At 51.6% G+C, this 22,862-nt stretch overlaps 16 non-coding genes across 16 annotated transcripts; 8 read left to right on the top strand and 8 right to left on the bottom strand.

Moving 5' to 3' along the window:
• Positions 1–867: 867 nt before the first annotated feature.
• trnay-gua (transfer RNA tyrosine (anticodon GUA)) lies at positions 868–960 on the bottom strand. The gene is made up of 2 exons: positions 924–960; positions 868–903 (listed from the first exon to the last, which is right to left on the bottom strand). It is a non-coding gene; the product is annotated as a tRNA-Tyr (tRNA).
• Positions 961–2,372: 1,412 nt separating this feature from the next.
• Positions 2,373–2,445, top strand: trnar-acg (transfer RNA arginine (anticodon ACG)). Its single transcript has one exon. It is a non-coding gene; the product is annotated as a tRNA-Arg (tRNA).
• Positions 2,446–3,738: 1,293 nt separating this feature from the next.
• Positions 3,739–3,831, bottom strand: trnac-gca (transfer RNA cysteine (anticodon GCA)). Its single transcript has 2 exons — positions 3,795–3,831; positions 3,739–3,774 (listed from the first exon to the last, which is right to left on the bottom strand). It is a non-coding gene; the product is annotated as a tRNA-Cys (tRNA).
• Positions 3,832–5,243: 1,412 nt separating this feature from the next.
• On the top strand, positions 5,244–5,316 carry trnar-acg (transfer RNA arginine (anticodon ACG)). The gene has a single exon. It is a non-coding gene; the product is annotated as a tRNA-Arg (tRNA).
• A 1,293-nt stretch (positions 5,317–6,609) lies between these two features.
• Positions 6,610–6,702, bottom strand: trnac-gca (transfer RNA cysteine (anticodon GCA)). Its single transcript has 2 exons — positions 6,666–6,702; positions 6,610–6,645 (listed from the first exon to the last, which is right to left on the bottom strand). It is a non-coding gene; the product is annotated as a tRNA-Cys (tRNA).
• A 1,412-nt stretch (positions 6,703–8,114) lies between these two features.
• Positions 8,115–8,187, top strand: trnar-acg (transfer RNA arginine (anticodon ACG)). The gene has a single exon. It is a non-coding gene; the product is annotated as a tRNA-Arg (tRNA).
• A 1,293-nt stretch (positions 8,188–9,480) lies between these two features.
• trnac-gca (transfer RNA cysteine (anticodon GCA)) lies at positions 9,481–9,573 on the bottom strand. The gene is made up of 2 exons: positions 9,537–9,573; positions 9,481–9,516 (listed from the first exon to the last, which is right to left on the bottom strand). It is a non-coding gene; the product is annotated as a tRNA-Cys (tRNA).
• A 1,412-nt stretch (positions 9,574–10,985) lies between these two features.
• On the top strand, positions 10,986–11,058 carry trnar-acg (transfer RNA arginine (anticodon ACG)). Its single transcript has one exon. It is a non-coding gene; the product is annotated as a tRNA-Arg (tRNA).
• A 1,293-nt stretch (positions 11,059–12,351) lies between these two features.
• On the bottom strand, positions 12,352–12,444 carry trnay-gua (transfer RNA tyrosine (anticodon GUA)). Its single transcript has 2 exons — positions 12,408–12,444; positions 12,352–12,387 (listed from the first exon to the last, which is right to left on the bottom strand). It is a non-coding gene; the product is annotated as a tRNA-Tyr (tRNA).
• Positions 12,445–13,856: 1,412 nt separating this feature from the next.
• trnar-acg (transfer RNA arginine (anticodon ACG)) lies at positions 13,857–13,929 on the top strand. The gene has a single exon. It is a non-coding gene; the product is annotated as a tRNA-Arg (tRNA).
• Positions 13,930–15,202: 1,273 nt separating this feature from the next.
• trnay-gua (transfer RNA tyrosine (anticodon GUA)) lies at positions 15,203–15,295 on the bottom strand. Its single transcript has 2 exons — positions 15,259–15,295; positions 15,203–15,238 (listed from the first exon to the last, which is right to left on the bottom strand). It is a non-coding gene; the product is annotated as a tRNA-Tyr (tRNA).
• A 1,412-nt stretch (positions 15,296–16,707) lies between these two features.
• On the top strand, positions 16,708–16,780 carry trnar-acg (transfer RNA arginine (anticodon ACG)). Its single transcript has one exon. It is a non-coding gene; the product is annotated as a tRNA-Arg (tRNA).
• A 1,273-nt stretch (positions 16,781–18,053) lies between these two features.
• On the bottom strand, positions 18,054–18,146 carry trnay-gua (transfer RNA tyrosine (anticodon GUA)). The gene is made up of 2 exons: positions 18,110–18,146; positions 18,054–18,089 (listed from the first exon to the last, which is right to left on the bottom strand). It is a non-coding gene; the product is annotated as a tRNA-Tyr (tRNA).
• Positions 18,147–19,558: 1,412 nt separating this feature from the next.
• On the top strand, positions 19,559–19,631 carry trnar-acg (transfer RNA arginine (anticodon ACG)). Its single transcript has one exon. It is a non-coding gene; the product is annotated as a tRNA-Arg (tRNA).
• A 1,273-nt stretch (positions 19,632–20,904) lies between these two features.
• trnay-gua (transfer RNA tyrosine (anticodon GUA)) lies at positions 20,905–20,997 on the bottom strand. The gene is made up of 2 exons: positions 20,961–20,997; positions 20,905–20,940 (listed from the first exon to the last, which is right to left on the bottom strand). It is a non-coding gene; the product is annotated as a tRNA-Tyr (tRNA).
• Positions 20,998–22,409: 1,412 nt separating this feature from the next.
• trnar-acg (transfer RNA arginine (anticodon ACG)) lies at positions 22,410–22,482 on the top strand. Its single transcript has one exon. It is a non-coding gene; the product is annotated as a tRNA-Arg (tRNA).
• The last annotated feature ends 380 nt before the right edge of the window (positions 22,483–22,862 follow it).

Here is a 22,862-nt window from a genome sequence, read left to right as displayed (position 1 = left end):
AAGCGAGCGCTCTACCACTTGAGCTAATTCCCCAGTGTTGTTGGGGTTGTTAGCCTAGCTTGTTTGGCAGGAGCTCCTCAGCACCACCCTCAACTTGGTCCGTGAGCAGCAGGGAAATCCTGCTTCGGCTTGGCCGGCTGCCTCAAGGCATTCAATGCTTTGCTCCAATCAGCATGTGCGAGCACCAGCAGGAGAGCAGCTGCAGGACCGCAAGCCACAATAACCATGGACGAAGCCAAAAAGAGCCGGAGCTTGCGCAAGGCAAGCCAGCTGAGCGGAAACGAGCAGCCACCCTGAGCGTCAGGGTGCAGCCTGGAACCCTGTCTGACTGACACAAGATTTCTTTTGTTTTCTAGTGAGTGCTGAACATAGTACTTCAAAGAACTGCCTGCTTGGAGCAGCTGACGCAAAAGGGTGCGTGAGGAAAGGCCACTCTGTAAGAGTCTGGCGCCATAGTATAGCGAGCGGCTGGAAACTGTGTAAAAGCCCTGGGGCTGTGGCAGCGGAGAATGTTGGTGATGAAATGTAAATGTACATTGTAAATATAAGCTAGTTCGGCAAGTGTAGTGAGGCAGCTGATGTAGTGTATTGAAAGTAAGGGATGTGCATTGCACTTTATCGGAGGTGAAATTTGAAGAGTTGTGTAATGTTGTGTCGGAAGTGTATTTTTGAGGTACAGGGCTGTGTGCTGAGCAGCAGGTGCAAGTGCAGAAGTGAAAGAACTGTGTGCGGGCTGTTATGAGAGAGGAAAAGGGGGTTGGTGCGCCTTGTTCGCAAGATCCGAGCGCGTTGTGTACTTGTGAAATTTAGAGTGCTGCCTCGAGCAAATTGTGGCATTGTGCAGACGTAGTGGAAAAAGGCCGTTGTTCCTTCGAGCCGGAATTGAACCAGCGACCTAAGGATGTCAGTGTTTTGATTTTCCTCTACAGTCCTCCGCTCTACCAGCTGAGCTATCAAAGGGGCAGGAGTTGTGGCACATGCAGCTGATTTAGTGCCATGCACTTTTGGCCACTCAGGGCCTTGTGCGCCTATTGATGGCGCAGCACTGTGGCATCGTGAGCCGCCAGCTGCTCCCCGCAGCTTGTGCGAGTAGTGTAATGGATAAGGCTTCCGTCTGTGGATCGCAAGCTGATAGCGTGCACTCCTTCCTGGCTGGCATATTTATGCAAACTTTGCATTATGACTCGGGACACCAGGCAAGCTGACTTACTTGGGCGCGCCACCTTTGGCGTCGCTTTCTCAAGTCCCTTCTCAGCGCAGTAGGCACTCTCATTATCTGAAAGTCCTGACTTGGCAATGCCAAGTGACGCACACCACGATAAGCATCAACTGCTGCGAGAGGAACTTCAACGCGGTGAAAGCCGCACTTTGGTCTGTCCGAATTTTGCTGGTCTTCCGGTGCGAGGAGCTGTCGACGACCGAGCGTTGCCGATTGGCACATTCCAAGGTCCAGGACTATGTCCCGAGGGACGCACTGAAGCTTGGCAGGTGTCCCTCCTAGTTGACCTGCGGCCTGCAAGGAAATCCTGCTTCCGGTTGGCCGCCTGCGAGAACATATTCAATGCTTTGCTCCAGTCAGCATGTCTGAGCACCAGCAGGCGAGCAGCTGCAGGACCGCAAGCCAGAAAAATGATGAAAGAAGCCGAAAAGAGCTGGAGCTGACGGAAGGCAAGCGAAGTGAGCGGAAACTAGCAACCGCCACCAGTGTGAAGGAGCAGCCGAGAAGCCTGTGTGACTGACAGGAGGCTTCTTTTTCTTCCAAGGAAGTACTGAGTGTTTGGAAGAGTTACTGCTCCACGGAGCTGCTTGTACGCACCACAGAATGTCGCACGTGAAATGCTGGCAAGTACAGTGAGGCACCTCTTGTAGTGTAATGAGAGAAACTGATCTGTACTGCACTTGATGTCATGTCAAATTTCAACTGTTATGTAATGTATGCTTGCAAATTTTATCAAAAAAGTCTCTTTTTGGAAAGAAAAAGCAACGGTCTGCTGGCGCACAGAAGCAGCTGCACACGTGAAACAGCTGTGTGCAGGGTGTTTTCAGAGAGCAAAGGAGACATTCTGCGCATTGGCGACAACATGTTCCTTCAAAGCAACCTGTCAAGTTAAGAGCACTGGCTTCGGCTAATTGCTGCTGACTCCAAAATGGCAGCTGCACCTTTGAGCTGGAATTGCGGCAGAAACCTAAGGATAACCTTGCTTTGCATGCTCGTGTACTTCACCACTGTTCAAGCTCAAGCATGGAAGGGAAGCAGTGAAGGTGATTCTCTTTGCTGATTGATCACCAAGCGACTCTGACCATTCCCACCCGTGGAGCTGCAAACACTGCAGCTGTGCAGACTGTGAGCTGCAAGTGCAAATGTACCTTTGGGGCCAGTGGCGCAATGGATAACGTGTCTGACTACGGATCAGAAGATTGTAGGTTCGACTCCTACCTGGCTCGTGCTGTTTTTGTACAAACTATGCATTGTGACTTTCTGCGCTTGCGAGCTGGCCGTGCTGCCTGATTCCTTGCAGGGCAAGTGCCTTCATAGCGGCGTAGGCATTTTTCACTCTCAAAATGCGCAGCTCCTCAATGCAATCCGCACTCAAAGTATGCAATCCGCACTCAAAGTATGCAATGCTGCAAAGCCTTTTCTTTTCCCCTTCACTCAACTCAGCTTTCCAAGGTGGAAAAGTCAAGAAGCCTTGCTTGCCACAGCACAAGAAAGGATATGAAGCCTTTTCAGCACTTTGTGGCTGAGCAGGTGCAACCAATTGGGAGAAGAAGAGCCGGCGCCACTGTTGAGTGCCAAGAACTGGCCGAGCGGAGCGGAGCTAAGAAAGAAGTGGAGAATGCAGGCATCGATCCCGCTACCTCTCGCATGCAAAGTGAGCGCTCTACCACTTGAGCTAATTCCCCAGTGTTGTTGGGGTTGTTAGCCTAGCTTGTTTGGCAGGAGCTCCTCAGCACCACCCTCAACTTGGTCCGTGAGCAGCAGGGAAATCCTGCTTCGGCTTGGCCGGCTGCCTCAAGGCATTCAATGCTTTGCTCCAATCAGCATGTGCGAGCACCAGCAGGCGAGCAGCTGCAGGACCGCAAGCCACAATAACCATGGACGAAGCCAAAAAGAGCCGGAGCTTGCGCAAGGCAAGCCAGCTGAGCGGAAACGAGCAGCCACCCCGAGCGTTAGGGTGCAGCCTAGAACCCTGTCTGACTGACACAAGATTTCTTTTGTTTTCTAGTGAGTGCTGAGCATACTACTTCAAAGAACTCCCTGCTTGGGGCAGCTGACGCAAAAGGGTGCGTGAGGAAAGGCCACTCTGTAAGAGTCTGGCGCCATAGTATAGCGAGCAGCTGGAAACTGTGTAAAAGCCCTGGGGCTGTGGCAGCGGAGAATGTTGGTGATGAAATGTAAATGTACATTGTAAATATAAGCTAGTTCGGCAAGTGTAGTGAGGCAGCTGATGTAGTGTATTGAAAGTAAGGGATGTGCATTGCACTTTATCGGAGGTGAAATTTGAAGAGTTGTGTAATGTTGTGTCGGAAGTGTATTTTTGAGGTACAGGGCTGTGTGCTGAGCAGCAGGTGCAAGTGCAGAAGTGAAAGAACTGTGTGCGGGCTGTTATGAGAGAGGAAAAGGGGGTTGGTGCGCCTTGTTCGCAAGATCCGAGCGCGTTGTGTACTTGTGAAATTTAGAGTGCTGCCTCGAGCAAATTGTGGCATTGTGCAGACGTAGTGGAAAAAGGCCGTTGTTCCTTCGAGCCAGAATTGAACCAGCGATCTAAGGATGTCAGTGTTTTGATTTTCCTCTGCAGTCCTCCGCTCTACCAGCTGAGCTATCGAAGGGGCAGGAGTTGTGGCACATGCAGCTGATTTAGTGCCATGCACTTTTGGCCACTCAGGGCCTTGTGCGCCTATTGATGGCGCAGCACTGTGGCACCGTGAGCCGCCAGCTGCTCCCCGCAGCTTGTGCGAGTAGTGTAATGGATAAGGCTTCCGTCTGTGGATCGCAAGCTGATAGCGTGCACTCCTTCCTGGCTGGCAGATTTATGCAAACTTTGCATTATGACTCGGGACACCAGGCAAGCTGACTTACTTGGGCGCGCCACCTTTGGCGTCGCTTTCTCAAGTCCCTTCTCAGCGCAGTAGGCACTCTCATTATCTGAAAGTCCTGACTTGGCAATGCCAAGTGACGCACACCACGATAAGCATCAACTGCTGCGAGAGGAACTTCAACGCGGTGAAAGCCGCACTTTGGTCTGTCCGAATTTTGCTGGTCTTCCGGTGCGAGGAGCTGTCGACGACCGAGCGTTGCCGATTGGCACATTCCAAGGTCCAGGACTATGTCCCGAGGGACGCACTGAAGCTTGGCAGGTGTCCCTCCTAGTTGACCTGCGGCCTGCAAGGAAATCCTGCTTCCGGTTGGCCGCCTGCGAGAACATATTCAATGCTTTGCTCCAGTCAGCATGTCTGAGCACCAGCAGGCGAGCAGCTGCAGGACCGCAAGCCAGAAAAATGATGAAAGAAGCCGAAAAGAGCTGGAGCTGACGGAAGGCAAGCGAAGTGAGCGGAAACTAGCAACCGCCACCAGTGTGAAGGAGCAGCCGAGAAGCCTGTGTGACTGACAGGAGGCTTCTTTTTCTTCCAAGGAAGTACTGAGTGTTTGGAAGAGTTACTGCTCCACGGAGCTGCTTGTACGCACCACAGAATGTCGCACGTGAAATGCTGGCAAGTACAGTGAGGCACCTCTTGTAGTGTAATGAGAGAAACTGATCTGTACTGCACTTGATGTCATGTCAAATTTCAACTGTTATGTAATGTATGCTTGCAAATTTTATCAAAAAAGTCTCTTTTTGGAAAGAAAAAGCAACGGTCTGCTGGCGCACAGAAGCAGCTGCACACGTGAAACAGCTGTGTGCAGGGTGTTTTCAGAGAGCAAAGGAGACATTCTGCGCATTGGCGACAACATGTTCCTTCAAAGCAACCTGTCAAGTTAAGAGCACTGGCTTCGGCTAATTGCTGCTGACTCCAAAATGGCAGCTGCACCTTTGAGCTGGAATTGCGGCAGAAACCTAAGGATAACCTTGCTTTGCATGCTCGTGTACTTCACCACTGTTCAAGCTCAAGCATGGAAGGGAAGCAGTGAAGGTGATTCTCTTTGCTGATTGATCACCAAGCGACTCTGACCATTCCCACCCGTGGAGCTGCAAACACTGCAGCTGTGCAGACTGTGAGCTGCAAGTGCAAATGTACCTTTGGGGCCAGTGGCGCAATGGATAACGTGTCTGACTACGGATCAGAAGATTGTAGGTTCGACTCCTACCTGGCTCGTGCTGTTTTTGTACAAACTATGCATTGTGACTTTCTACGCTTGCGAGCTGGCCGTGCTGCCTGATTCCTTGCAGGGCAAGTGCCTTCATAGCGGCGTAGGCATTTTTCACTCTCAAAATGCGCAGCTCCTCAATGCAATCCGCACTCAAAGTATGCAATCCGCACTCAAAGTATGCAATGCTGCAAAGCCTTTTCTTTTCCCCTTCACTCAACTCAGCTTTCCAAGGTGGAAAAGTCAAGAAGCCTTGCTTGCCACAGCACAAGAAAGGATATGAAGCCTTTTCAGCACTTTGTGGCTGAGCAGGTGCAACCAATTGGGAGAAGAAGAGCCGGCGCCACTGTTGAGTGCCAAGAACTGGCCGAGCGGAGCGGAGCTAAGAAAGAAGTGGAGAATGCAGGCATCGATCCCGCTACCTCTCCCATGCAAAGCGAGCGCTCTACCACTTGAGCTAATTCCCCAGTGTTGTTGGGGTTGTTAGCCTAGCTTGTTTGGCAGGAGCTCCTCAGCACCACCCTCAACTTGGTCCGTGAGCAGCAGGGAAATCCTGCTTCGGCTTGGCCGGCTGCCTCAAGGCATTCAATGCTTTGCTCCAATCAGCATGTGCGAGCACCAGCAGGCGAGCAGCTGCAGGACCGCAAGCCACAATAACCATGGACGAAGCCAAAAAGAGCCGGAGCTTGCGCAAGGCAAGCCAGCTGAGCGGAAACGAGCAGCCACCCCGAGCGTCAGGGTGCAGCCTAGAACCCTGTCTGACTGACACAAGATTTCTTTTGTTTTCTAGTGAGTGCTGAGCATACTACTTCAAAGAACTCCCTGCTTGGGGCAGCTGACGCAAAAGGGTGCGTGAGGAAAGGCCACTCTGTAAGAGTCTGGCGCCATAGTATAGCGAGCAGCTGGAAACTGTGTAAAAGCCCTGGGGCTGTGGCAGCGGAGAATGTTGGTGATGAAATGTAAATGTACATTGTAAATATAAGCTAGTTCGGCAAGTGTAGTGAGGCAGCTGATGTAGTGTATTGAAAGTAAGGGATGTGCATTGCACTTTATCGGAGGTGAAATTTGAAGAGTTGTGTAATGTTGTGTCGGAAGTGTATTTTTGAGGTACAGGGCTGTGTGCTGAGCAGCAGGTGCAAGTGCAGAAGTGAAAGAACTGTGTGCGGGCTGTTATGAGAGAGGAAAAGGGGGTTGGTGCGCCTTGTTCGCAAGATCCGAGCGCGTTGTGTACTTGTGAAATTTAGAGTGCTGCCTCGAGCAAATTGTGGCATTGTGCAGACGTAGTGGAAAAAGGCCGTTGTTCTTTCGAGCCAGAATTGAACCAGCGATCTAAGGATGTCAGTGTTTTGATTTTCCTCTGCAGTCCTCCGCTCTACCAGCTGAGCTATCGAAGGGGCAGGAGTTGTGGCACATGCAGCTGATTTAGTGCCATGCACTTTTGGCCACTCAGGGCCTTGTGCGCCTATTGATGGCGCAGCACTGTGGCACCGTGAGCCGCCAGCTGCTCCCCGCAGCTTGTGCGAGTAGTGTAATGGATAAGGCTTCCGTCTGTGGATCGCAAGCTGATAGCGTGCACTCCTTCCTGGCTGGCAGATTTATGCAAACTTTGCATTATGACTCGGGACACCAGGCAAGCTGACTTACTTGGGCGCGCCACCTTTGGCGTCGCTTTCTCAAGTCCCTTCTCAGCGCAGTAGGCACTCTCATTATCTGAAAGTCCTGACTTGGCAATGCCAAGTGACGCACACCACGATAAGCATCAACTGCTGCGAGAGGAACTTCAACGCGGTGAAAGCCGCACTTTGGTCTGTCCGAATTTTGCTGGTCTTCCGGTGCGAGGAGCTGTCGACGACCGAGCGTTGCCGATTGGCACATTCCAAGGTCCAGGACTATGTCCCGAGGGACGCACTGAAGCTTGGCAGGTGTCCCTCCTAGTTGACCTGCGGCCTGCAAGGAAATCCTGCTTCCGGTTGGCCGCCTGCAAGAACATATTCAATGCTTTGCTCCAGTCAGCATGTCTGAGCACCAGCAGGCGAGCAGCTGCAGGACCGCAAGCCAGAAAAATGATGAAAGAAGCCGAAAAGAGCTGGAGCTGACGGAAGGCAAGCGAAGTGAGCGGAAACTAGCAACCGCCACCAGTGTGAAGGAGCAGCCGAGAAGCCTGTGTGACTGACAGGAGGCTTCTTTTTCTTCCAAGGAAGTACTGAGTGTTTGGAAGAGTTACTGCTCCACGGAGCTGCTTGTACGCACCACAGAATGTCGCACGTGAAATGCTGGCAAGTACAGTGAGGCACCTCTTGTAGTGTAATGAGAGAAACTGATCTGTACTGCACTTGATGTCATGTCAAATTTCAACTGTTATGTAATGTATGCTTGCAAATTTTATCAAAAAAGTCTCTTTTTGGAAAGAAAAAGCAACGGTCTGCTGGCGCACAGAAGCAGCTGCACACGTGAAACAGCTGTGTGCAGGGTGTTTTCAGAGAGCAAAGGAGACATTCTGCGCATTGGCGACAACATGTTCCTTCAAAGCAACCTGTCAAGTTAAGAGCACTGGCTTCGGCTAATTGCTGCTGACTCCAAAATGGCAGCTGCACCTTTGAGCTGGAATTGCGGCAGAAACCTAAGGATAACCTTGCTTTGCATGCTCGTGTACTTCACCACTGTTCAAGCTCAAGCATGGAAGGGAAGCAGTGAAGGTGATTCTCTTTGCTGATTGATCACCAAGCGACTCTGACCATTCCCACCCGTGGAGCTGCAAACACTGCAGCTGTGCAGACTGTGAGCTGCAAGTGCAAATGTACCTTTGGGGCCAGTGGCGCAATGGATAACGTGTCTGACTACGGATCAGAAGATTGTAGGTTCGACTCCTACCTGGCTCGTGCTGTTTTTGTACAAACTATGCATTGTGACTTTCTACGCTTGCGAGCTGGCCGTGCTGCCTGATTCCTTGCAGGGCAAGTGCCTTCATAGCGGCGTAGGCATTTTTCACTCTCAAAATGCGCAGCTCCTCAATGCAATCCGCACTCAAAGTATGCAATCCGCACTCAAAGTATGCAATGCTGCAAAGCCTTTTCTTTTCCCCTTCACTCAACTCAGCTTTCCAAGGTGGAAAAGTCAAGAAGCCTTGCTTGCCACAGCACAAGAAAGGATATGAAGCCTTTTCAGCACTTTGTGGCTGAGCAGGTGCAACCAATTGGGAGAAGAAGAGCCGGCGCCACTGTTGAGTGCCAAGAACTGGCCGAGCGGAGCGGAGCTAAGAAAGAAGTGGAGAATGCAGGCATCGATCCCGCTACCTCTCCCATGCAAAGCGAGCGCTCTACCACTTGAGCTAATTCCCCAGTGTTGTTGGGGTTGTTAGCCTAGCTTGTTTGGCAGGAGCTCCTCAGCACCACCCTCAACTTGGTCCGTGAGCAGCAGGGAAATCCTGCTTCGGCTTGGCCGGCTGCCTCAAGGCATTCAATGCTTTGCTCCAATCAGCATGTGCGAGCACCAGCAGGCGAGCAGCTGCAGGACCGCAAGCCACAATAACCATGGACGAAGCCAAAAAGAGCCGGAGCTTGCGCAAGGCAAGCCAGCTGAGCGGAAACGAGCAGCCACCCCGAGCGTCAGGGTGCAGCCTAGAACCCTGTCTGACTGACACAAGATTTCTTTTGTTTTCTAGTGAGTGCTGAGCATACTACTTCAAAGAACTCCCTGCTTGGGGCAGCTGACGCAAAAGGGTGCGTGAGGAAAGGCCACTCTGTAAGAGTCTGGCGCCATAGTATAGCGAGCAGCTGGAAACTGTGTAAAAGCCCTGGGGCTGTGGCAGCGGAGAATGTTGGTGATGAAATGTAAATGTACATTGTAAATATAAGCTAGTTCGGCAAGTGTAGTGAGGCAGCTGATGTAGTGTATTGAAAGTAAGGGATGTGCATTGCACTTTATCGGAGGTGAAATTTGAAGAGTTGTGTAATGTTGTGTCGGAAGTGTATTTTTGAGGTACAGGGCTGTGTGCTGAGCAGCAGGTGCAAGTGCAGAAGTGAAAGAACTGTGTGCGGGCTGTTATGAGAGAGGAAAAGGGGGTTGGTGCGCCTTGTTCGCAAGATCCGAGCGCGTTGTGTACTTGTGAAATTTAGAGTGCTGCCTCGAGCAAATTGTGGCATTGTGCAGACGTAGTGGAAAAAGGCCGTTGTTCCTTCGAGCCAGAATTGAACCAGCGATCTAAGGATGTCAGTGTTTTGATTTTCCTCTGCAGTCCTCCGCTCTACCAGCTGAGCTATCGAAGGGGCAGGAGTTGTGGCACATGCAGCTGATTTAGTGCCATGCACTTTTGGCCACTCAGGGCCTTGTGCGCCTATTGATGGCGCAGCACTGTGGCACCGTGAGCCGCCAGCTGCTCCCCGCAGCTTGTGCGAGTAGTGTAATGGATAAGGCTTCCGTCTGTGGATCGCAAGCTGATAGCGTGCACTCCTTCCTGGCTGGCAGATTTATGCAAACTTTGCATTATGACTCGGGACACCAGGCAAGCTGACTTACTTGGGCGCGCCACCTTTGGCGTCGCTTTCTCAAGTCCCTTCTCAGCGCAGTAGGCACTCTCATTATCTGAAAGTCCTGACTTGGCAATGCCAAGTGACGCACACCACGATAAGCATCAACTGCTGCGAGAGGAACTTCAACGCGGTGAAAGCCGCACTTTGGTCTGTCCGAATTTTGCTGGTCTTCCGGTGCGAGGAGCTGTCGACGACCGAGCGTTGCCGATTGGCACATTCCAAGGTCCAGGACTATGTCCCGAGGGACGCACTGAAGCTTGGCAGGTGTCCCTCCTAGTTGACCTGCGGCCTGCAAGGAAATCCTGCTTCCGGTTGGCCGCCTGCGAGAACATATTCAATGCTTTGCTCCAGTCAGCATGTCTGAGCACCAGCAGGCGAGCAGCTGCAGGACCGCAAGCCAGAAAAATGATGAAAGAAGCCGAAAAGAGCTGGAGCTGATGGAAGGCAAGCGAAGTGAGCGGAAACTAGCAACCGCCACCAGTGTGAAGGAGCAGCCGAGAAGCCTGTGTGACTGACAGGAGGCTTCTTTTTCTTCCAAGGAAGTACTGAGTGTTTGGAAGAGTTACTGCTCCACGGAGCTGCTTGTACGCACCACAGAATGTCGCACGTGAAATGCTGGCAAGTACAGTGAGGCACCTCTTGTAGTGTAATGAGAGAAACTGATCTGTATTGCACTTGATGTCATGTCAAATTTCAACTGTTATGTAATGTATGCTTGCAAATGTTATCAAAAAAGTCTCTTTTTGGAAAGAAAAAGCAACGGTCTGCTGGCGCACAGAAGCAGCTGCACATGTGAAACAGCTGTGTGCAGGGTGTTTTCAGAGAGCAAAGGAGACATTCTGCGCATTGGCGACAACATGTTCCTTCAAAGCAACCTGTCAAGTTAAGAGCACTGGCTTCGGCTAATTGCTGCTGACTCCAAAATGGCAGCTGCACCTTTGAGCTGGAATTGCGGCAGAAACCTAAGGATAACCTTGCTTTGCATGCTCGTGTACTTCACCACTGTTCAAGCTCAAGCATGGAAGGGAAGCAGTGAAGGTGATTCTCTTTGCTGATTGATCACCAAGCGACTCTGACCATTCCCACCCGTGGAGCTGCAAACACTGCAGCTGTGCAGACTGTGAGCTGCAAGTGCAAATGTACCTTTGGGGCCAGTGGCGCAATGGATAACGTGTCTGACTACGGATCAGAAGATTGTAGGTTCGGCTCCTACCTGGCTCGTGCTGTTTTTGTACAAACTATGCATTGTGACTTTCTGCGCTTGCGAGCTGGCCGTGCTGCCTGATTCCTTGCAGGGCAAGTGCCTTCATAGCGGCGTAGGCATTTTTCACTCTCAAAATGCGAAGCTCCTCAATGCAATCCGCACTCAAAGTATGCAATCCGCACTCAAAGTATGCAATGCTGCAAAGCCTTTTCTTTTCCCCTTCACTCAACTCAGCTTTCCAAGGTGGAAAAGTCAAGAAGCCTTGCTTGCCACAGCACAAGAAAGGATATGAAGCCTTTTCAGCACTTTGTGGCTGAGCAGGTGCAACCAATTGGGAGAAGAAGAGCCGGCGCCACTGTTGAGTGCCAAGAACTGGCCGAGCGGAGCGGAGCTAAGAAAGAAGTGGAGAATGCAGGCATCGATCCCGCTACCTCTCGCATGCAAAGCAAGCGCTCTACCACTTGAGCTAATTCCCCAGTGTTGTTGGGGTTGTTAGCCTAGCTTGTTTGGCAGGAGCTCCTCAGCACCACCCTCAACTTGGTCCGTGAGCAGCAGGGAAATCCTGCTTCGGCTTGGCCGGCTGCCTCAAGGCATTCAATGCTTTGCTCCAATCAGCATGTGCGAGCACCAGCAGGCGAGCAGCTGCAGGACCGCAAGCCACAATAACCATGGACGAAGCCAAAAAGAGCCGGAGCTTGCGCAAGGCAAGCCAGCTGAGCGGAAACGAGCAGCCACCCCGAGCGTCAGGGTGCAGCCTAGAACCCTGTCTGACTGACACAAGATTTCTTTTGTTTTCTAGTGAGTGCTGAGCATACTACTTCAAAGAACTCCCTGCTTGGGGCAGCTGACGCAAAAGGGTGCGTGAGGAAAGGCCACTCTGTAAGAGTCTGGCGCCATAGTATAGCGAGCAGCTGGAAACTGTGTAAAAGCCCTGGGGCTGTGGCAGCGGAGAATGTTGGTGATGAAATGTAAATGTACATTGTAAATATAAGCTAGTTCGGCAAGTGTAGTGAGGCAGCTGATGTAGTGTATTGAAAGTAAGGGATGTGCATTGCACTTTATCGGAGGTGAAATTTGAAGAGTTGTGTAATGTTGTGTCAGAAGTGTATTTTTGAGGTACAGGGCTGTGTGCTGAGCAGCAGGTGCAAGTGCAGAAGTGAAAGAACTGTGTGCGGGCTGTTATGAGAGAGGAAAAGGGGGTTGGTGCGCCTTGTTCGCAAGATCCGAGCGCGTTGTGTACTTGTGAAATTTAGAGTGCTGCCTCGAGCAAATTGTGGCATTGTGCAGACGTAGTGGAAAAAGGCCGTTGTTCCTTCGAGCCGCAATTGAACCAGCGACCTAAGGATGTCAGTGTTTTGATTTTCCTCTACAGTCCTCCGCTCTACCAGCTGAGCTATCGAAGGGGCAGGAGTTGTGGCACATGCAGCTGATTTAGTGCCATGCACTTTTGGCCACTCAGGGCCTTGTGCGCCTATTGATGGCGCAGCACTGTGGCACCGTGAGCCGCCAGCTGCTCCCCGCAGCTTGTGCGAGTAGTGTAATGGATAAGGCTTCCGTCTGTGGATCGCAAGCTGATAGCGTGCACTCCTTCCTGGCTGGCAGATTTATGCAAACTTTGCATTATGACTCGGGACACCAGGCAAGCTGACTTACTTGGGCGCGCCACCTTTGGCGTCGCTTTCTCAAGTCCCTTCTCAGCGCAGTAGGCACTCTCATTATCTGAAAGTCCTGACTTGGCAATGCCAAGTGACGCACACCACGATAAGCATCAACTGCTGCGAGAGGAACTTCAACGCGGTGAAAGCCACACTTTGGTCTGTCCGAATTTTGCTGGTCTTCCGGTGCGAGGAGCTGTCGACGACCGAGCGTTGCCGATTGGCACATTCCAAGGTCCAGGACTATGTCCCGAGGGACGCACTGAAGCTTGGCAGGTGTCCCTCCTAGTTGACCTGCGGCCTGCAAGGAAATCCTGCTTCCGGTTGGCCGCCTGCGAGAACATATTCAATGCTTTGCTCCAGTCAGCATGTCTGAGCACCAGCAGGCGAGCAGCTGCAGGACCGCAAGCCAGGAAAATGATGAAAGAAGCCGAAAAGAGCTGGAGCTGACGGAAGGCAAGCGAAGTGAGCGGAAACTAGCAACCGCCACCAGTGTGAAGGAGCAGCCGAGAAGCCTGTGTGACTGACAGGAGGCTTCTTTTTCTTCCAAGGAAGTACTGAGTGTTTGGAAGAGTTACTGCTCCACGGAGCTGCTTGTACGCACCACAGAATGTCGCACGTGAAATGCTGGCAAGTACAGTGAGGCACCTCTTGTAGTGTAATGAGAGAAACTGATCTGTATTGCACTTGATGTCATGTCAAATTTCAACTGTTATGTAATGTATGCTTGCAAATGTTATCAAAAAAGTCTCTTTTTGGAAAGAAAAAGCAACGGTCTGCTGGCGCACAGAAGCAGCTGCACATGTGAAACAGCTGTGTGCAGGGTGTTTTCAGAGAGCAAAGGAGACATTCTGCGCATTGGCGACAACATGTTCCTTCAAAGCAACCTGTCAAGTTAAGAGCACTGGCTTTGGCTAATTGCTGCTTACTCCAAAATGGCAGCTGCACCTTTGAGCTGGAATTGCGGCAGAAACCTAAGGATAACCTTGCTTTGCATGCTCGTGTACTTCACCACTGTTCAAGCTCAAGCATGGAAGGGAAGCAGTGAAGGTGATTCTCTTTGCTGATTGATCACCAAGCGACTCTGACCATTCCCACCCGTGGAGCTGCAAACACCGCAGCTGTGCAGACTGTGAGCTGCAAGTGCAAATGTGCCTTTGGGGCCAGTGGCGCAATGGATAACGTGTCTGACTACGGATCAGAAGATTGTAGGTTCGACTCCTACCTGGCTCGTGCTGTTTTTGTACAAACTATGCATTGTGACTTTCTGCGCTTGCGAGCTGGCCGTGCTGCCTGATTCCTTGCAGGGCAAGTGCCTTCATAGCGGCGTAGGCATTTTTCACTCTCAAAATGCGAAGCTCCTCAATGCAATCCGCACTCAAAGTATGCAATGCTGCAAAGCCTTTTCTTTTCCCCTTCACTCAACTCAGCTTTCCAAGGTGGAAAAGTCAAGAAGCCTTGCTTGCCACAGCACAAGAAAGGATATGAAGCCTTTTCAGCACTTTGTGGCTGAGCAGGTGCAACCAATTGGGAGAAGAAGAGCCGGCGCCACTGTGGAGTGCCAAGAACTGGCCGAGCGGAGCGGAGCTAAGAAAGAAGTGGAGAATGCAGGCATCGATCCCGCTACCTCTCGCATGCAAAGCGAGCGCTCTACCACTTGAGCTAATTCCCCAGTGTTGTTGGGGTTGTTAGCCTAGCTTGTTTGGCAGGAGCTCCTCAGCACCACCCTCAACTTGGTCCGTGAGCAGCAGGGAAATCCTGCTTCGGCTTGGCCGGCTGCCTCAAGGCATTCAATGCTTTGCTCCAATCAGCATGTGCGAGCACCAGCAGGCGAGCAGCTGCAGGACCGCAAGCCACAATAACCATGGACGAAGCCAAAAAGAGCCGGAGCTTGCGCAAGGCAAGCCAGCTGAGCGGAAACGAGCAGCCACCCCGAGCGTCAGGGTGCAGCCTAGAACCCTGTCTGACTGACACAAGATTTCTTTTGTTTTCTAGTGAGTGCTGAGCATACTACTTCAAAGAACTCCCTGCTTGGGGCAGCTGACGCAAAAGGGTGCGTGGGGAAAGGCCACTCTGTAAGAGTCTGGCGCCATAGTATAGCGAGCGGCTGGAAACTGTGTAAAAGCCCTGGGGCTGTGGCAGCGGAGAATGTTGGTGATGAAATGTAAATGTACATTGTAAATATAAGCTAGTTCGGCAAGTGTAGTGAGGCAGCTGATGTAGTGTATTGAAAGTAAGGGATGTGCATTGCACTTTATCGGAGGTGAAATTTGAAGAGTTGTGTAATGTTGTGTCGGAAGTGTATTTTTGAGGTACAGGGCTGTGTGCTGAGCAGCAGGTGCAAGTGCAGAAGTGAAAGAACTGTGTGCGGGCTGTTATGAGAGAGGAAAAGGGGGTTGGTGCGCCTTGTTCGCAAGATCCGAGCGCGTTGTGTACTTGTGAAATTTAGAGTGCTGCCTCGAGCAAATTGTGGCATTGTGCAGACGTAGTGGAAAAAGGCCGTTGCTCCTTCGAGCCGGAATTGAACCAGCAACCTAAGGATGTCAGTGTTTTGATTTTCCTCTACAGTCCTCCGCTCTACCAGCTGAGCTATCGAAGGGGCAGGAGTTGTGGCACATGCAGCTGATTTAGTGCCATGCACTTTTGGCCACTCAGGGCCTTGTGCGCCTATTGATGGCGCAGCACTGTGGCACCGTGAGCCGCCAGCTGCTCCCCGCAGCTTGTGCGAGTAGTGTAATGGATAAGGCTTCCGTCTGTGGATCGCAAGCTGATAGCGTGCACTCCTTCCTGGCTGGCAGATTTATGCAAACTTTGCATTATGACTCGGGACACCAGGCAAGCTGACTTACTTGGGCGCGCCACCTTTGGCGTCGCTTTCTCAAGTCCCTTCTCAGCGCAGTAGGCACTCTCATTATCTGAAAGTCCTGACTTGGCAATGCCAAGTGACGCACACCACGATAAGCATCAACTGCTGCGAGAGGAACTTCAACGCGGTGAAAGCCACACTTTGGTCTGTCCGAATTTTGCTGGTCTTCCGGTGCGAGGAGCTGTCGACGACCGAGCGTTGCCGATTGGCACATTCCAAGGTCCAGGACTATGTCCCGAGGGACGCACTGAAGCTTGGCAGGTGTCCCTCCTAGTTGACCTGCGGCCTGCAAGGAAATCCTGCTTCCGGTTGGCCGCCTGCGAGAACATATTCAATGCTTTGCTCCAGTCAGCATGTCTGAGCACCAGCAGGCGAGCAGCTGCAGGACCGCAAGCCAGGAAAATGATGAAAGAAGCCGAAAAGAGCTGGAGCTGACGGAAGGCAAGCGAAGTGAGCGGAAACTAGCAACCGCCACCAGTGTGAAGGAGCAGCCGAGAAGCCTGTGTGACTGACAGGAGGCTTCTTTTTCTTCCAAGGAAGTACTGAGTGTTTGGAAGAGTTACTGCTCCACGGAGCTGCTTGTACGCACCACAGAATGTCGCACGTGAAATGCTGGCAAGTACAGTGAGGCATCTCTTGTAGTGTAATGAGAGAAACTGATCTGTATTGCACTTGATGTCATGTCAAATTTCAACTGTTATGTAATGTATGCTTGCAAATGTTATCAAAAAAGTCTCTTTTTGGAAAGAAAAAGCAACGGTCTGCTGGCGCACAGAAGCAGCTGCACATGTGAAACAGCTGTGTGCAGGGTGTTTTCAGAGAGCAAAGGAGACATTCTGCGCATTGGCGACAACATGTTCCTTCAAAGCAACCTGTCAAGTTAAGAGCACTGGCTTCGGCTAATTGCTGCTTACTCCAAAATGGCAGCTGCACCTTTGAGCTGGAATTGCGGCAGAAACCTAAGGATAACCTTGCTTTGCATGCTCGTGTACTTCACCACTGTTCAAGCTCAAGCATGGAAGGGAAGCAGTGAAGGTGATTCTCTTTGCTGATTGATCACCAAGCGACTCTGACCATTCCCACCCGTGGAGCTGCAAACACCGCAGCTGTGCAGACTGTGAGCTGCAAGTGCAAATGTACCTTTGGGGCCAGTGGCGCAATGGATAACGTGTCTGACTACGGATCAGAAGATTGTAGGTTCGACTCCTACCTGGCTCGTGCTGTTTTTGTACAAACTATGCATTGTGACTTTCTGCGCTTGCGAGCTGGCCGTGCTGCCTGATTCCTTGCAGGGCAAGTGCCTTCATAGCGGCGTAGGCATTTTTCACTCTCAAAATGCGAAGCTCCTCAATGCAATCCGCACTCAAAGTATGCAATGCTGCAAAGCCTTTTCTTTTCCCCTTCACTCAACTCAGCTTTCCAAGGTGGAAAAGTCAAGAAGCCTTGCTTGCCACAGCACAAGAAAGGATATGAAGCCTTTTCAGCACTTTGTGGCTGAGCAGGTGCAACCAAGTGGGAGAAGAAGAGCCGGCGCCACTGTTGAGTGCCAAGAACTGGCCGAGCGGAGCGGAGCGAAGAAAGAAGTGGAGAATGCAGGCATCGATCCCGCTACCTCTCGCATGCAAAGCGAGCGCTCTACCACTTGAGCTAATTCCCCAGTGTTGTTGGGGTTGTTAGCCTAGCTTGTTTGGCAGGAGCTCCTCAGCACCACCCTCAACTTGGTCCGTGAGCAGCAGGGAAATCCTGCTTCGGCTTGGCCGGCTGCCTCAAGGCATTCAATGCTTTGCTCCAATCAGCATGTGCGAGCACCAGCAGGCGAGCAGCTGCAGGACCGCAAGCCACAATAACCATGGACGAAGCCAAAAAGAGCCGGAGCTTGCGCAAGGCAAGCCAGCTGAGCGGAAACGAGCAGCCACCCCGAGCGTCAGGGTGCAGCCTAGAACCCTGTCTGACTGACACAAGATTTCTTTTGTTTTCTAGTGAGTGCTGAGCATACTACTTCAAAGAACTCCCTGCTTGGGGCAGCTGACGCAAAAGGGTGCGTGAGGAAAGGCCACTCTGTAAGAGTCTGGCGCCATAGTATAGCGAGCGGCTGGAAACTGTGTAAAAGCCCTGGGGCTGTGGCAGCGGAGAATGTTGGTGATGAAATGTAAATGTACATTGTAAATATAAGCTAGTTCGGCAAGTGTAGTGAGGCAGCTGATGTAGTGTATTGAAAGTAAGGGATGTGCATTGCACTTTATCGGAGGTGAAATTTGAAGAGTTGTGTAATGTTGTGTCGGAAGTGTATTTTTGAGGTACAGGGCTGTGTGCTGAGCAGCAGGTGCAAGTGCAGAAGTGAAAGAACTGTGTGCGGGCTGTTATGAGAGAGGAAAAGGGGGTTGGTGCGCCTTGTTCGCAAGATCCGAGCGCGTTGTGTACTTGTGAAATTTAGAGTGCTGCCTCGAGCAAATTGTGGCATTGTGCAGACGTAGTGGAAAAAGGCCGTTGTTCCTTCGAGCCGCAATTGAACCGGCGACCTAAGGATGTCAGTGTTTTGATTTTCCTCTACAGTCCTCCGCTCTACCAGCTGAGCTATCGAAGGGGCAGGAGTTGTGGCACATGCAGCTGATTTAGTGCCATGCACTTTTGGCCACTCAGGGCCTTGTGCGCCTATTGATGGCGCAGCACTGTGGCACCGTGAGCCGCCAGCTGCTCCCCGCAGCTTGTGCGAGTAGTGTAATGGATAAGGCTTCCGTCTGTGGATCGCAAGCTGATAGCGTGCACTCCTTCCTGGCTGGCAGATTTATGCAAACTTTGCATTATGACTCGGGACACCAGGCAAGCTGACTTACTTGGGCGCGCCACCTTTGGCGTCGCTTTCTCAAGTCCCTTCTCAGCGCAGTAGGCACTCTCATTATCTGAAAGTCCTGACTTGGCAATGCCAAGTGACGCACACCACGATAAGCATCAACTGCTGCGAGAGGAACTTCAACGCGGTGAAAGCCGCACTTTGGTCTGTCCGAATTTTGCTGGTCTTCCGGTGCGAGGAGCTGTCGACGACCGAGCGTTGCCGATTGGCACATTCCAAGGTCCAGGACTATGTCCCGAGGGACGCACTGAAGCTTGGCAGGTGTCCCTCCTAGTTGACCTGCGGCCTGCAAGGAAATCCTGCTTCCGGTTGGCCGCCTGCGAGAACATATTCAATGCTTTGCTCCAGTCAGCATGTCTGAGCACCAGCAGGCGAGCAGCTGCAGGACCGCAAGCCAGGAAAATGATGAAAGAAGCCGAAAAGAGCTGGAGCTGACGGAAGGCAAGCGAAGTGAGCGGAAACTAGCAACCGCCACCAGTGTGAAGGAGCAGCCGAGAAGCCTGTGTGACTGACAGGAGGCTTCTTTTTCTTCCAAGGAAGTACTGAGTGTTTGGAAGAGTTACTGCTCCACGGAGCTGCTTGTACGCACCACAGAATGTCGCACGTGAAATGCTGGCAAGTACAGTGAGGCACCTCTTGTAGTGTAATGAGAGAAACTGATCTGTATTGCACTTGATGTCATGTCAAATTTCAACTGTTATGTAATGTATGCTTGCAAATGTTATCAAAAAAGTCTCTTTTTGGAAAGAAAAAGCAACGGTCTGCTGGCGCACAGAAGCAGCTGCACATGTGAAACAGCTGTGTGCAGGGTGTTTTCAGAGAGCAAAGGAGACATTCTGCGCATTGGCGACAACATGTTCCTTCAAAGCAACCTGTCAAGTTAAGAGCACTGGCTTCGGCTAATTGCTGCTTACTCCAAAATGGCAGCTGCACCTTTGAGCTGGAATTGCGGCAGAAACCTAAGGATAACCTTGCTTTGCATGCTCGTGTACTTCACCACTGTTCAAGCTCAAGCATGGAAGGGAAGCAGTGAAGGTGATTCTCTTTGCTGATTGATCACCAAGCGACTCTGACCATTCCCACCCGTGGAGCTGCAAACACCGCAGCTGTGCAGACTGTGAGCTGCAAGTGCAAATGTACCTTTGGGGCCAGTGGCGCAATGGATAACGTGTCTGACTACGGATCAGAAGATTGTAGGTTCGACTCCTACCTGGCTCGTGCTGTTTTTGTACAAACTATGCATTGTGACTTTCTGCGCTTGCGAGCTGGCCGTGCTGCCTGATTCCTTGCAGGGCAAGTGCCTTCATAGCGGCGTAGGCATTTTTCACTCTCAAAATGCGAAGCTCCTCAATGCAATCCGCACTCAAAGTATGCAATGCTGCAAAGCCTTTTCTTTTCCCCTTCACTCAACTCAGCTTTCCAAGGTGGAAAAGTCAAGAAGCCTTGCTTGCCACAGCACAAGAAAGGATATGAAGCCTTTTCAGCACTTTGTGGCTGAGCAGGTGCAACCAAGTGGGAGAAGAAGAGCCGGCGCCACTGTTGAGTGCCAAGAACTGGCCGAGCGGAGCGGAGCGAAGAAAGAAGTGGAGAATGCAGGCATCGATCCCGCTACCTCTCGCATGCAAAGCGAGCGCTCTACCACTTGAGCTAATTCCCCAGTGTTGTTGGGGTTGTTAGCCTAGCTTGTTTGGCAGGAGCTCCTCAGCACCACCCTCAACTTGGTCCGTGAGCAGCAGGGAAATCCTGCTTCGGCTTGGCCGGCTGCCTCAAGGCATTCAATGCTTTGCTCCAATCAGCATGTGCGAGCACCAGCAGGCGAGCAGCTGCAGGACCGCAAGCCACAATAACCATGGACGAAGCCAAAAAGAGCCGGAGCTTGCGCAAGGCAAGCCAGCTGAGCGGAAACGAGCAGCCACCCCGAGCGTCAGGGTGCAGCCTAGAACCCTGTCTGACTGACACAAGATTTCTTTTGTTTTCTAGTGAGTGCTGAGCATACTACTTCAAAGAACTCCCTGCTTGGGGCAGCTGACGCAAAAGGGTGCGTGAGGAAAGGCCACTCTGTAAGAGTCTGGCGCCATAGTATAGCGAGCGGCTGGAAACTGTGTAAAAGCCCTGGGGCTGTGGCAGCGGAGAATGTTGGTGATGAAATGTAAATGTACATTGTAAATATAAGCTAGTTCGGCAAGTGTAGTGAGGCAGCTGATGTAGTGTATTGAAAGTAAGGGATGTGCATTGCACTTTATCGGAGGTGAAATTTGAAGAGTTGTGTAATGTTGTGTCGGAAGTGTATTTTTGAGGTACAGGGCTGTGTGCTGAGCAGCAGGTGCAAGTGCAGAAGTGAAAGAACTGTGTGCGGGCTGTTATGAGAGAGGAAAAGGGGGTTGGTGCGCCTTGTTCGCAAGATCCGAGCGCGTTGTGTACTTGTGAAATTTAGAGTGCTGCCTCGAGCAAATTGTGGCATTGTGCAGACGTAGTGGAAAAAGGCCGTTGTTCCTTCGAGCCGCAATTGAACCGGCGACCTAAGGATGTCAGTGTTTTGATTTTCCTCTACAGTCCTCCGCTCTACCAGCTGAGCTATCGAAGGGGCAGGAGTTGTGGCACATGCAGCTGATTTAGTGCCATGCACTTTTGGCCACTCAGGGCCTTGTGCGCCTATTGATGGCGCAGCACTGTGGCACCGTGAGCCGCCAGCTGCTCCCCGCAGCTTGTGCGAGTAGTGTAATGGATAAGGCTTCCGTCTGTGGATCGCAAGCTGATAGCGTGCACTCCTTCCTGGCTGGCAGATTTATGCAAACTTTGCATTATGACTCGGGACACCAGGCAAGCTGACTTACTTGGGCGCGCCACCTTTGGCGTCGCTTTCTCAAGTCCCTTCTCAGCGCAGTAGGCACTCTCATTATCTGAAAGTCCTGACTTGGCAATGCCAAGTGACGCACACCACGATAAGCATCAACTGCTGCGAGAGGAACTTCAACGCGGTGAAAGCCGCACTTTGGTCTGTCCGAATTTTGCTGGTCTTCCGGTGCGAGGAGCTGTCGACGACCGAGCGTTGCCGATTGGCACATTCCAAGGTCCAGGACTATGTCCCGAGGGACGCACTGAAGCTTGGCAGGTGTCCCTCCTAGTTGACCTGCGGCCTGCAAGGAAATCCTGCTTCCGGTTGGCCGCCTGCGAGAACATATTCAATGCTTTGCTCCAGTCAGCATGTCTGAGCACCAGCAGGCGAGCAGCTGCAGGACCGCAAGCCAGGAAAATGATGAAAGAAGCCGAAAAGAGCTGGAGCTGACGGAAGGCAAGCGAAGTGAGCGGAAACTAGCAACCGCCACCAGTGTGAAGGAGCAGCCGAGAAGCCTGTGTGACTGACAGGAGGCTTCTTTTTCTTCCAAGGAAGTACTGAGTGTTTGGAAGAGTTACTGCTCCACGGAGCTGCTTGTACGCACCACAGAATGTCGCACGTGAAATGCTGGCAAGTACAGTGAGGCACCTCTTGTAGTGTAATGAGAGAAACTGATCTGTATTGCACTTGATGTCATGTCAAATTTCAACTGTTATGTAATGTATGCTTGCAAATGTTATCAAAAAAGTCTCTTTTTGGAAAGAAAAAGCAACGGTCTGCTGGCGCACAGAAGCAGCTGCACATGTGAAACAGCTGTGTGCAGGGTGTTTTCAGAGAGCAAAGGAGACATTCTGCGCATTGGCGACAACATGTTCCTTCAAAGCAACCTGTCAAGTTAAGAGCACTGGCTTCGGCTAATTGCTGCTTACTCCAAAATGGCAGCTGCACCTTTGAGCTGGAATTGCGGCAGAAACCTAAGGATAACCTTGCTTTGCATGCTCGTGTACTTCACCACTGTTCAAGCTCAAGCATGGAAGGGAAGCAGTGAAGGTGATTCTCTTTGCTGATTGATCACCAAGCGACTCTGACCATTCCCACCCGTGGAGCTGCAAACACCGCAGCTGTGCAGACTGTGAGCTGCAAGTGCAAATGTACCTTTGGGGCCAGTGGCGCAATGGATAACGTGTCTGACTACGGATCAGAAGATTGTAGGTTCGACTCCTACCTGGCTCGTGCTGTTTTTGTACAAACTATGCATTGTGACTTTCTGCGCTTGCGAGCTGGCCGTGCTGCCTGATTCCTTGCAGGGCAAGTGCCTTCATAGCGGCGTAGGCATTTTTCACTCTCAAAATGCGAAGCTCCTCAATGCAATCCGCACTCAAAGTATGCAATGCTGCAAAGCCTTTTCTTTTCCCCTTCACTCAACTCAGCTTTCCAAGGTGGAAAAGTCAAGAAGCCTTGCTTGCCACAGCACAAGAAAGGATATGAAGCCTTTTCAGCACTTTGTGGCTGAGCAGGTGCAACCAAGTGGGAGAAGAAGAGCCGGCGCCACTGTTGAGTGCCAAGAACTGGCCGAGCGGAGCGGAGCGAAGAAAGAAGTGGAGAATGCAGGC

This window comes from Heterodontus francisci, unplaced genomic scaffold, assembly GCF_036365525.1.
Source record: "Heterodontus francisci isolate sHetFra1 unplaced genomic scaffold, sHetFra1.hap1 HAP1_SCAFFOLD_1492, whole genome shotgun sequence".
In the NCBI taxonomy this organism is placed as follows: Eukaryota; Metazoa; Chordata; class Chondrichthyes; order Heterodontiformes; family Heterodontidae; genus Heterodontus; species Heterodontus francisci.
Note: the sequence above shows the minus strand (reverse complement) of the source record. Positions and strands in the feature narration are given on the sequence as shown.